Consider the following 9,747-nt stretch of genomic DNA (forward strand, 5'->3'; position numbering starts at 1 on the left):
GGCCCTGCAGCCGTGGGCCAGATGTGTTCCCCGGATGGTGTGGGGGAGCATCTCTGTGTGGGTGTCCTCGCGTGATGTGTGGGCCGCTGTGCTTGGAGCGGAGGCAGCCCAACTGCTCTTCCTGGCCCGTCCCTCCGCCGTCCGCGGCAGAAAGTTAAATAAACACAGCCAAGCAGGATCACAGGACGCGAGGCAACGAACTCGGTCCCCACGGGGCCCGCATCTGGCAAGAGGGGGCCTCGCGGGGCTGCGGGGAGAGACAGATGTGGGGGGCAGGGAGGGCTCGGTGTGGCCCCTCCCGGGGACGTGCCTCCTCCCAGGGCTCTGTGCCAACCTCCGGGGCTGGGGGCGCCGGCCCCTCGCCTTCGGCTGCAGCCCTTGCCTTCGGCCGAGGAGCCCCAGGGTTTGTAGCTGGCCTGCCCCTGCCAGCCTCTGCCCAGCACTGCCCTTGCCCCCGGGCACTCAGCCCTCCCTGAGCTTGACTGCTGTGACGTGGTTGGGAGGAAGGGAAGAGGGTGTGTCTCCTTCTCTCTTTCCTCTCTGCCTGCCCTCCCTCCTGCCCCCCTCCCCTCTCCCTTCCTCCTTCTCTCGGCCCAGCATTTATTCCTCAGAGGTCACCCAGCCCGCATATGCCCGCGGCCCCCACAGTGTGGCATCGGGGTTCCCGAATCTTGCTGTGAGTCAGGCGGGTCGTGGAGGATGAGTGTTCCCCTCCACAGCTATACAGTGACTCCTGTCTGCTAGGAAGATGCTACTTTGCACGTGTGTGGTACCGTCTACTAGAAGTACTGTTACCAGCACACCAGTGGGTGGCTTCACCAGCAGTGCTGCTTTGAGGGAGGCTGGAAGAAAAGGTGTTTGAGCCCGGCTGGCGAGGCTCAGTGGTCGAGCGTCGACCTAGGAACCAGGAGGTCAGGGTTCGATTCCTGGTTGGGGCACAGGCCCAGATTGTGGGCTCAATCCCCAGTGGGGGTCGTGCAAGAGGCAGCCGATTGGTGATTCTCATCACTGATGTTTCTCTCTCTCTCTCCCTCTCCCTTCCTCTCTGAAATCAATAAAAATATATAAAAAAAGAAAAGAAAAGGTATTTGAGTCAAAGAAGGGAGCTGATGTAAAGAAAGCGTCTCTAACTGTCAGTGTGTGTGTGTGTGTGTGTGTGTGTGTGTGGGACCTGCCACACCCACCTGGAAGGTGCAAGTCCTGGGGACGCCAGGCGGGTATGGGTGACACAGGACCTGCCTTGGTGGGGCCGGCGGCCGGGTGGAGACGCTCCAGGCCCCTGAGGCCGCCTATACCCACGGTGGGTGGGCTGTGGGGCTGTGCTGGGGGACACGTCTGTACCAGTGAGGTGTCCCCTTCCCAAATCAGACTCGCGAAAACTATTGGCTCCTTAAACAGTAAGGTGTTAGGCTTGCCCCTCCCCCCGGGACGTGGTGTGGAGTGACAGGATGTTTGGAAGTGGTCACTATGGTGATTCCCATGGAAGGCGTGGGGCTTTTGACCTGAAGGAAGAGATGGGGGCTGGTCTGTGTGTCCAAAACCAGATGCAAACACACTCACACGCATGCACACACAAATGCATACACGCACATGTGCGCACACATGCACATACAGACACACGCGCACACACGCAGACATCAGTTTTCAATAAGAGGCTCAGTTTCCCCTTTACGTGTGTTTGAGGTGAAGCACGCATGTAACCAGGGCTGGCTTTAGTACAGTTAGCACAGAGGACGGGTTGTTAGGGGTCATAAAAAATAACCAGCTTTTAAAAAAAAAATATATTTTATTGGTTTTTTACAGATGGGTTGTTAGGGGCCATAAAAAATAACCAGCTTTTTAAAAAAAATATACTTTATTGGTTTTTTACAGAGAGGAAAGGAGAGGGATAGAGAGTTAGAAACATCGATGAGAGAGAAACATCGACCAGCTGCCTCCTGCACACCCCCTACTGGGGATGTGCCCGCAACCAAGGTACATGCCCTTGACCGGAATCGAACCCGGGACCTTTCAGTCCGCAGGCCGACGCTCTAACCACTGAGCCAAACCGGTCAGAGCAAAAATAACCAGCTTTTACTTTATGGGACTTTTCTTCAAATGAACGTGGAAAAACGAGAGTGTGGGATTCTGGTCTCACCCCCTCCTTCCTTTTCACCCCCAACAGCAGCCGGGTCTGGGCAGGTGCCCCCTCTCCCGGGACCTCAGGCTGGTGGCCTGCCCCACGGCCCTGTGCAGCGTGTCTCTTCCCCGCCGCTCTGTGTGGGACATCGTGGGGGCCATTCAGCGTCTGCCCCTTCGCCACCTCTGCCGGAGTTGGCAGCTGGGGCCCAGCACCCGGTGTTGCCACCAAAACAGGACGTGGGAGCCGGACGCCGTGGTAAAGTCACGGTGATCGGTCCCGCCCTGGTGGACGCGCCGTCCAGGCGTGGCTGCGCGAGATGAAATGTGCATGGGAACTGGAGATTAACCTGGGGCGGGGGGAGCCGGGACTCAGCAGGAGGGCAGCTGGGGGTCCCCAGAAAGGGCGTTTTCAGGGAACATCCCAACCCCTAGCGAGTTCACTGGAGACAGGGTCACCCTGTTTCGTGTCGCTCCTGGTGGGCCAGGCGCAGGCTCGGCGCTTGGCAGCGGTCTTCCACTTTGTCTTCGAAACAAATGGGAATTCTGTCGTCCCCATGTCGTCCACGCGGGACCAGGCCCCTGAGAGGGGAGCGCGGTGCCCTGCGCCACACAGCGGGTGGGAGTGAGTTGGTGATGCCCGAGGCGCGCACGCCCAGCGCGGACCTCAGGGCAGACCTCGCCGACCCCTCTCTGCGGGGCTCCAAAGGGGGTCCTTTCCACCCCTGCCCGACCATCCGCGTGGCTCCTCGGCGTTGGTCCGGAAGCCCGGGAAGCTGCCGTCCACGCCTGCTTGTCCCGCGTCCGCTGGGAGGGCAGGTTGGGTGGTGGCAGCCAGCGAGTCTTGGGGCCGCGCCCACCCGGCTGCAGCCTGGGCTCGACCCCCCACTGCTTATGGAGTTTACAGTTTAGCCCACTTTAGGCCTTGCTTTCCTCATCCATGACATGGGCCCATCTTCCAACCCCCGTGTGGGGCTGTGGGGAGGGTTACACATAAATGGGACACGTGTGTGGAGAGCAGAGTGATGGTTGTTTCCCGTTCACTGCTGTGGGCCAGGTGACCTGCCGGGTGGGAGAAAAGGGGACAGTTCCTAAAGGGCTGAGGGGCCGCCGGAGGCCACCTGTTAGGCTGTAGGTCGTGGCTTCCCTTTGCCAGGTGTCTGGGTATCAGGCTCTGGACTGTACCTTTCAGGCACCTTCTCATTGTATCCTCAGAGCTCCTTGCAGGGTCGCTGTGCACAGAGAGGGTTACCTGATTTGCAGAGGTCACACAGCAAACCGTGGGGATTGGGATTTGATCCCGAGGCATCTTGCTCTGACTACACCCTGCTGCAGGTTCAGCCGTCCCCGGGTGGTCAGGGAGAGCTTCTCGGAGGAGGTGAGCCCGAGCCCTTCACCAGGGGAAAAGGTGGCTCTGTAGCCAGTGGTCAGGCTGACCCTGGGGGCTTGGCCGAGAAGCTTGAAGCCCTGGACCTGAGTCTGGGTTTTTTCACGGGCGGAACCCCAAGTGGGGTCCGGCAGGGTTGGGCCGGGCTGGGCAGGGCCAGTGTGGCCGTGTCAGATTGCCCCTACTTTACCTTTCCTTGCTGAGGTCGTGCAGTTTGAGTTGCTTTTCCTGAACTTCATCTGGGAGCAGGGAATTTACATTAGAAAAGGGACCTACAGACTTTTCATATTTGCAGCCCGATGATCATTCTTCCTTCAGTGGGGAACTCAGAACTGCATCTGTGGGTGAAGTAGAAACTCCCCGGCTCTGTGCTAGTCCCCTCCCCGCCGAGCCTTCCAGGGTCCGGGCCTCTGAGCTCCGGGCTGTGGGTGGCGGGTGGTCCCGGTGTCGGGGTGCCTGCCTGCCACCTGCACTGGCTTCCATGTGCTCCTGTGCGTCCATACCGTGGTCCTTATGTTGCCACTTGTTTCTGTCTCGCTCTGAGATTTGAATTAATTTTGCATCCTCCAACATGAAGTAGTATGTTTGCTCCTTCATTCATCCACCCGCCCGTCCATCTGTTTGTTCGTTCGTTCATTCATTCATTCATTCATTCACTCACTCACTGAGCTCCTGTAATGTGCCAGCCCTGGAGGGGCACAGGGATACTTGTCACTATAAATTCACAGTCTAATAGCTGAAGGTCAAGGTCAACGTCGCTGTTCTCATCTCTCCATAGTCCCTCGCTCGGCGTCATCGTTCACCCGAACACACACAGTGCTCATTAAGGTGGAAACTGTCCAATCCACATTGGCAGTTTGTCTCCAAAGCCTAAAAACGGGCACACTCTTTGCCCTGCAAGCTGGCTTCTGGGAGCTTCATCTAAGGGCAATCCTGGCTCGGCTGTGCCACGTATGCTGTGCGTGGATGTGACCCGGATGGAAGCAGCCTCGGTGCCCAACAGCCGGGCATCGGTTCCGTCAGCCCCGGAGCCCCGGGGAGCGGACCGAGGCTGCGGCTCATCCCGAAGGGTCCGTCCCCGTCTGTGCTGGGAAAGGCGTTCGCCCTGTGCTGCCGTTAGAAACCGGTTCCAGGACAGTCTGTGCGGCTCGGTACACGCCTCGTCACAGCCGCGGGAAAGCTGCGACTGTTCGTGCACGGAAACAGTTGTGCGCTCAGTGTCCTCGTGTGAACTCACGTGTTTCCTAGTTTTCTACCGCACGTGGGTTCCTTCGCTCAGAAACTTATGAAAAGGAGAAGATGCTGGATCTCAGTCCTTTACTGAGCCCACCGCTCAGAGGTCCTGCGTTTCGGCGCACAGGCGTGTGGCCTCGCTGCTGCTCGTCCTCAGGCTCGTCCCCGCCGCCCACCCCCAGTCCTGGCAGTGCCCGCGGAGCCCCCGGGCCCACCCGGCTCACAGTTGTGCCGTGTTACCCGCCACACCGGGTGGCACGTGGTGGCTTCGGCCTGCTCGTGTGTGCGGCTTCAGAGCAGGCCTTCGAGTCCGGAAAACACCACGCATGCACATTTTTGGCTTCGACAAGTTCCTTTTTACGAAGTCCACGACCCAGCTTGCATGTTATTACCTGCCCCGCTGGGATTCATTCCGGGACAGGAGCCCTGTGATGCTGTACAGAGTTCCCCCATGTTCTCCCCGCCCATGGCCTCGTCCCCACCTGCCTGGCCTCCCTCGCTGGGGTGTGGGGTGGTGGGGACGCCCTGTCCCTGTCCAGCCTTGCTCTGTGGGCCCTGGCGTGGAGTGGAAACCTGAGTTGCTTTCTGATGTCACCGGCTCATGACTGCTGGCCTCATGGGAGTTGACCTCAGCTTGCCCTGGGGTCTGCTTGGGGGTCCGCTCTCCGTGTGGAGAACAGCACCCCGCACTCCGCAAACCTGTGAGAGGGCCCTTGTGCATTTCTTGGGATAATGGTGGAAGCTGCCACATCCGGTGGTGGTGTAAGGAGGTTGCTGTCTGCAGATTGGGGAGGTATCTGAGTCTTTGCTCTATTAGGGGAGGAGGATTCCGCAGCCACATCCGATTCGAGACAGAGCTGGGGTTGATTGGTGACGTCTGCCAGGGGCACAGGGATGGGGAAAACAGCGGACACAGCCCTTACTTGCTACTCTGTCGTATTCTGATTATTTTGCATCCGTGAAACCCGTGCAGTCCTCTTTGTAGACTTCACCCTCCTCCCGATCACGGGTGTCACAGGGGTCCCCACAAATGAGCTTTCTTCCTGTCCGTGCCCCACCCCGATGACCTGTTTTTGCCGCCTCAGAACTCACGGCCCATCTCTGTTCTCTTTCAGTCGAAGAGGGGGAGGCCTCGGACTTCTCTCTGGCCTGGGATTCCTCCGTGACAGCCTCAGGTAAGCACCCCGGGACCCGGGGGGGGGGGTCGTGGGGACCCCCCGGGGGACCGGCTGGGGAACTGGAAAGGCCACCAGCTGGTTATGGCAAGCGTCCATCTCTGGTCCAGACGACCCCGGGCAGCACGGTTTTCCGTCAGTTCCATTTGATCATAAAACCTATCACACGCGGAGACTAACACGCCCGGTTCTCCGGGGCCACGTTTCTTCCCGTGGGCATGTTCCGATGGGCCACATGCCCCCACGGCTTGGGCTTCGAAGCTGGTGCTACGGAGCCCCTGCCACTCGTTCCCGTCTCATTGCCGAGAAGCCGCTCTAAGAGGACACGGAGCCGGGAAATCAGACCTGAGGCTCCCCTCCCGGAGGGGGCTGGCCCGGCCCACGCCTCCAGAGGGGAGATCGGGGAAGCCCAGACTGCCGGGTGCGTGGCCATTGCGGGGTGATGGGGTGCGTGGCAGTCAGGGGTTTTCGGCTCAGGTCTGCCCTGGCCTAAGCTCCCCCTGCCTCAGTTTCCCCCACCATGAAAACAGGCAGATGCAGGAGGTTTTTCTAACCGTGAAGTCCTGTCATTCGGAACTGGTTTGGGGTCTTTGGAAGCTTCTGGTGGCGGCTCTCAGGTTTGCTCAGCATCCGGTGGACCCTGGCCCTCCATCCGGCAGGGGCCGGCTCACCTGCCTGTCCCCTGTCCCAGGACTCTGGCCGCTGGCTCTGGTCCCATGGGGGAGCTGGGGCCAGTTCTGTCTTGTGGAATCTCGGGCCTGAGGAGTCGTTTAGTCCAAACTTCTCCTTTCAGATGTGGACACTGAGGCAGGGAGAGGGATTTGCTCAGGCTCAGTACTTCCATAGGCGTGGGGTTGGGCACCAGGCGTACGGACGTTTAACTCGATGGTGACACATCTTAGGTCACAAATGACCATAAAACCCCAAATGCGATGTGTTGAAGCAGCTTTCGCATAACGCTTTTCCTTACGTGGAGAAAACGTCATTGGCCGCATCAGAAAGCGGGGGCAGGTGCCGAGGCAGATTATGGGGGAGCAAAGCCCCGCCCCCCCAGGCCACCCGTGGTGCTGCTGCTGCTGGGAATTGCCAGCCTCATTTGGGGGAGAAAGGGGGAGGCTGGGAGCAGTACCAGAGCGGACCCATGGTCCCAGCCAGCGCGCTGTGGGGCAGGGGCTCGAACCCAAGTCCTCCTGCAGCCAGAGCCTGGGGTTTAACCCCTGCAGTGCCCGGCACCAGGAGGTGGGCAGCTGAGCAGAGACCAGAAGCTGCGGCATCAGGGGGGCCCTGGGGAGCTCCCTGGGGGCACAGGACCCGAGGTGGCCATAGCGCAGCGGTTCTCAGCCTGTGGGTCGCGACTCCTTTGGCGGTTGAACGACCCTTTCACAGGGGTCACCTAAGACCATCCTGCATATTAGATATTTACATGACGATTCATCACAGTAGCAACATTACAGTTATGTAGCAATGAAAATAATTTTATGGTTGGGGGTCACAACATGAGGAGCTGTATTTAATTAAAGGGCCAGAAGGTTGAGAACCACTGCCATGGGGAGTCTGGCTTCTCAGATCAAAGGCACGCAGGGGTGAGTTGAGCAGCATGGGCCGAGAGCACTGAGCAGGAGGCGTGCAGAGCTGTAGGCATGGGTGGCTCCCTGTGTGGGGGCCCCGGCAGCCGGGGTGGAGGTGGAGTTTTGGGGGGCAGGTTGGGCTTCCTTCCAATATGGCTGCTCCTGGGATGCAGCGGAGGAGGGTCCGGAGATGTGAGGCGGTTACGTCGTTAACAAACGCTCATTGTCAGGCCCGGGGCAGGTCAGCCACGTTTATTCTGGCGCAGCGACAGCCAGGCTGGCGGGTGGGGAGAAACAGCTGATCCAATCTGCTGCTTGCAGTGGCCCAGCAGCCCGAGGCCTCGTTGGTGTGATCAGCGTGTGGAGGCCTTTCTGCCAGGGGACAGGTCATTGTCCTGGTTCACGGAACCCCGACTCCCCCCGAGGAGCTGCCCCCAGGAGCCAGGCCTCCTGCTCCGTGCTGCTCACACGCAGACACCGAGGCGCAGACATGCCTGTGACCCACGTGGAGGCCACCCAGCCCGGCGGCGGCAGAGCCGGGCTGTGAACCGAGGCAGCTCCCGCAGGACTGTAGCCCCTAAACCGCAAATGGCAGACCTGCCCGGGAGGGGGGTTGGTCCAGACTCTTCATTTCTGAGGGGACCCAGAGGCTGGGCGAGGGGTCAGTTCTATGTCCAGGTCCCTCCCGGGTCAGGGGGAAGGGTCTAGCTCAGTGGTTCTCAACCTTCCTAATGCCGCGACCCTTTCATACAGCTCCTCATGTGGTGGTGACCCCCAACCATAAAATTATTTTTGTTGCTACTTCATAACTGTAATGTCGCTACTGTTATGAATCGTCATGTAAATATCTGATATGCAGGATGTATTTTCATTGTTACAAATTGAACATAATGAAAGCATAGTGATTAATCACAAAAACCGTATGGAATTATATATGTGTTTTCCGATGGTCTTAGGCGACCCCTGTGAAAGGGTCATTCGACCCCCAAAGGGGTCGCGACCCACAGGTTGAGAACCGCTGGCTAGCTAGGCCAGGAGCCTGGTTTGCATCCCGGAAGGAGGAGGGGTGCGTGTTTGGGGGCCTGGTCCCCTTTTCCCATCTTCAAAGGTGGGAGAACACTGTGGGCCAGGCCCTCCGCGGGGCCTCCTGCCCCAGCCCAGCCGCCGCCCGCGCCCCTGCCGGGACTGTTGGGCAGGGGTGCGGCTTGCAGAGGGAGCCTGGCGTCAGGGCCGCAGACCCTGCACCCACCTGCTCAGGGGGAGGCATCGGGGATCAGGTGTCCGGGGGGGCCTTTCCGGTCCCCTTTCTGCAGGTTCTGGGCGAGGAGTGGGATAGGGAGAGTGGTCCGTGTCCCACTCCTGACAAAGGGGCAGCCCCTCACCCCGCAGCCCCCAGGTTTGGGGCGTGCAGGGACAGAAACAGCACAGCCTGCTCCCCGCCCCTCCCCCCCGGCCCCCAGCCGTCCAGCCTCCACGTCCCGACCTCTCCGAGCTGCCCCCCGCCCTTGTGTTTGCTCAGCGCATGGATTTATTATTTCAGCCGCTTCCCAGAAACTCCACCGCAGCCTTGCTCTCCTCCACGCCTGCTGCTCACGCTCCTCGCGGCCCCTTTCCCAGCTCTGCCTGTGGGAGCCAGCCTTCCACCAAGAGGCCGGGGGGATGCCGGGGCGGGCGCGGAGCCCCACGAGGCCTGACCTCCACGTGACCCCTGCACCCACCGATCAGGCTGAGATCTGGGTGTCTCGGGAGCTGCCCCGTCCCCAGCGGGTGGGCAGTCACCCCCTCACCTGGACGATGCTGTGAGGGACACCCGGTGCCGGCCCTCTTTCTCCTCTGGGGGTTCCTTGGGGGCCCCAGCACCTTTCAATCCTGAAATCAGGGCTGGGGAGCCTGTCCCGTCTTGTTTTTGCTCCCCCCACCCCACGGTCCCTCACTTCAGTTTCTTCCTGAGTGGTCGCCCCCTGGCCCCTGCCCCCCCATCCCGTGGCCAAGGCCAGAAGCTGCCCAGACACCCCCCCGTGGCTCCGCTGGCCGGGCGTGCTGTCCACCTCTCCTGCTCGAACCCCCACCAGGCATTTTCCTCGACGAGGACCAGGGGATGTTTTAAAGGAGCAGCAGGTCCTGAGCAGAGTAGAACGTCCCCGTGTTTGAGAGACTCGTGAACTGCGCTTTGCAGGGGCCAGCTGGGCGTTGCTCATTAGCTGCGGGGCCTCTGCGGGGAATCGAGCCGAGCGGAGCCAGGCAGGCTGGGTAGGGGGACGGGGTG

The 9,747-nt window shown here is 60.2% G+C and overlaps 1 long non-coding RNA gene across 1 annotated transcript in view; it reads left to right on the forward strand.

Annotated features, from left to right (window-relative positions):
* Window positions 1-5,858: 5,858 nt before the first annotated feature.
* LOC106723738 overlaps window positions 5,859-9,747 on the forward strand; it is a 14,168-nt gene continuing 10,279 nt past the window's right edge. Inside the window, exons 1-2 of the long non-coding RNA XR_001359452.1 lie at window positions 5,859-5,913; window positions 7,533-7,537. This is a non-coding gene — a long non-coding RNA (uncharacterized LOC106723738). The remainder of the gene's footprint in view (window positions 5,914-7,532; window positions 7,538-9,747) is intronic.

This window comes from Myotis brandtii, unplaced genomic scaffold (assembly GCF_000412655.1).
Source record: "Myotis brandtii unplaced genomic scaffold, ASM41265v1 scaffold633, whole genome shotgun sequence".
Taxonomy (NCBI): domain Eukaryota; kingdom Metazoa; phylum Chordata; class Mammalia; order Chiroptera; family Vespertilionidae; genus Myotis; species Myotis brandtii.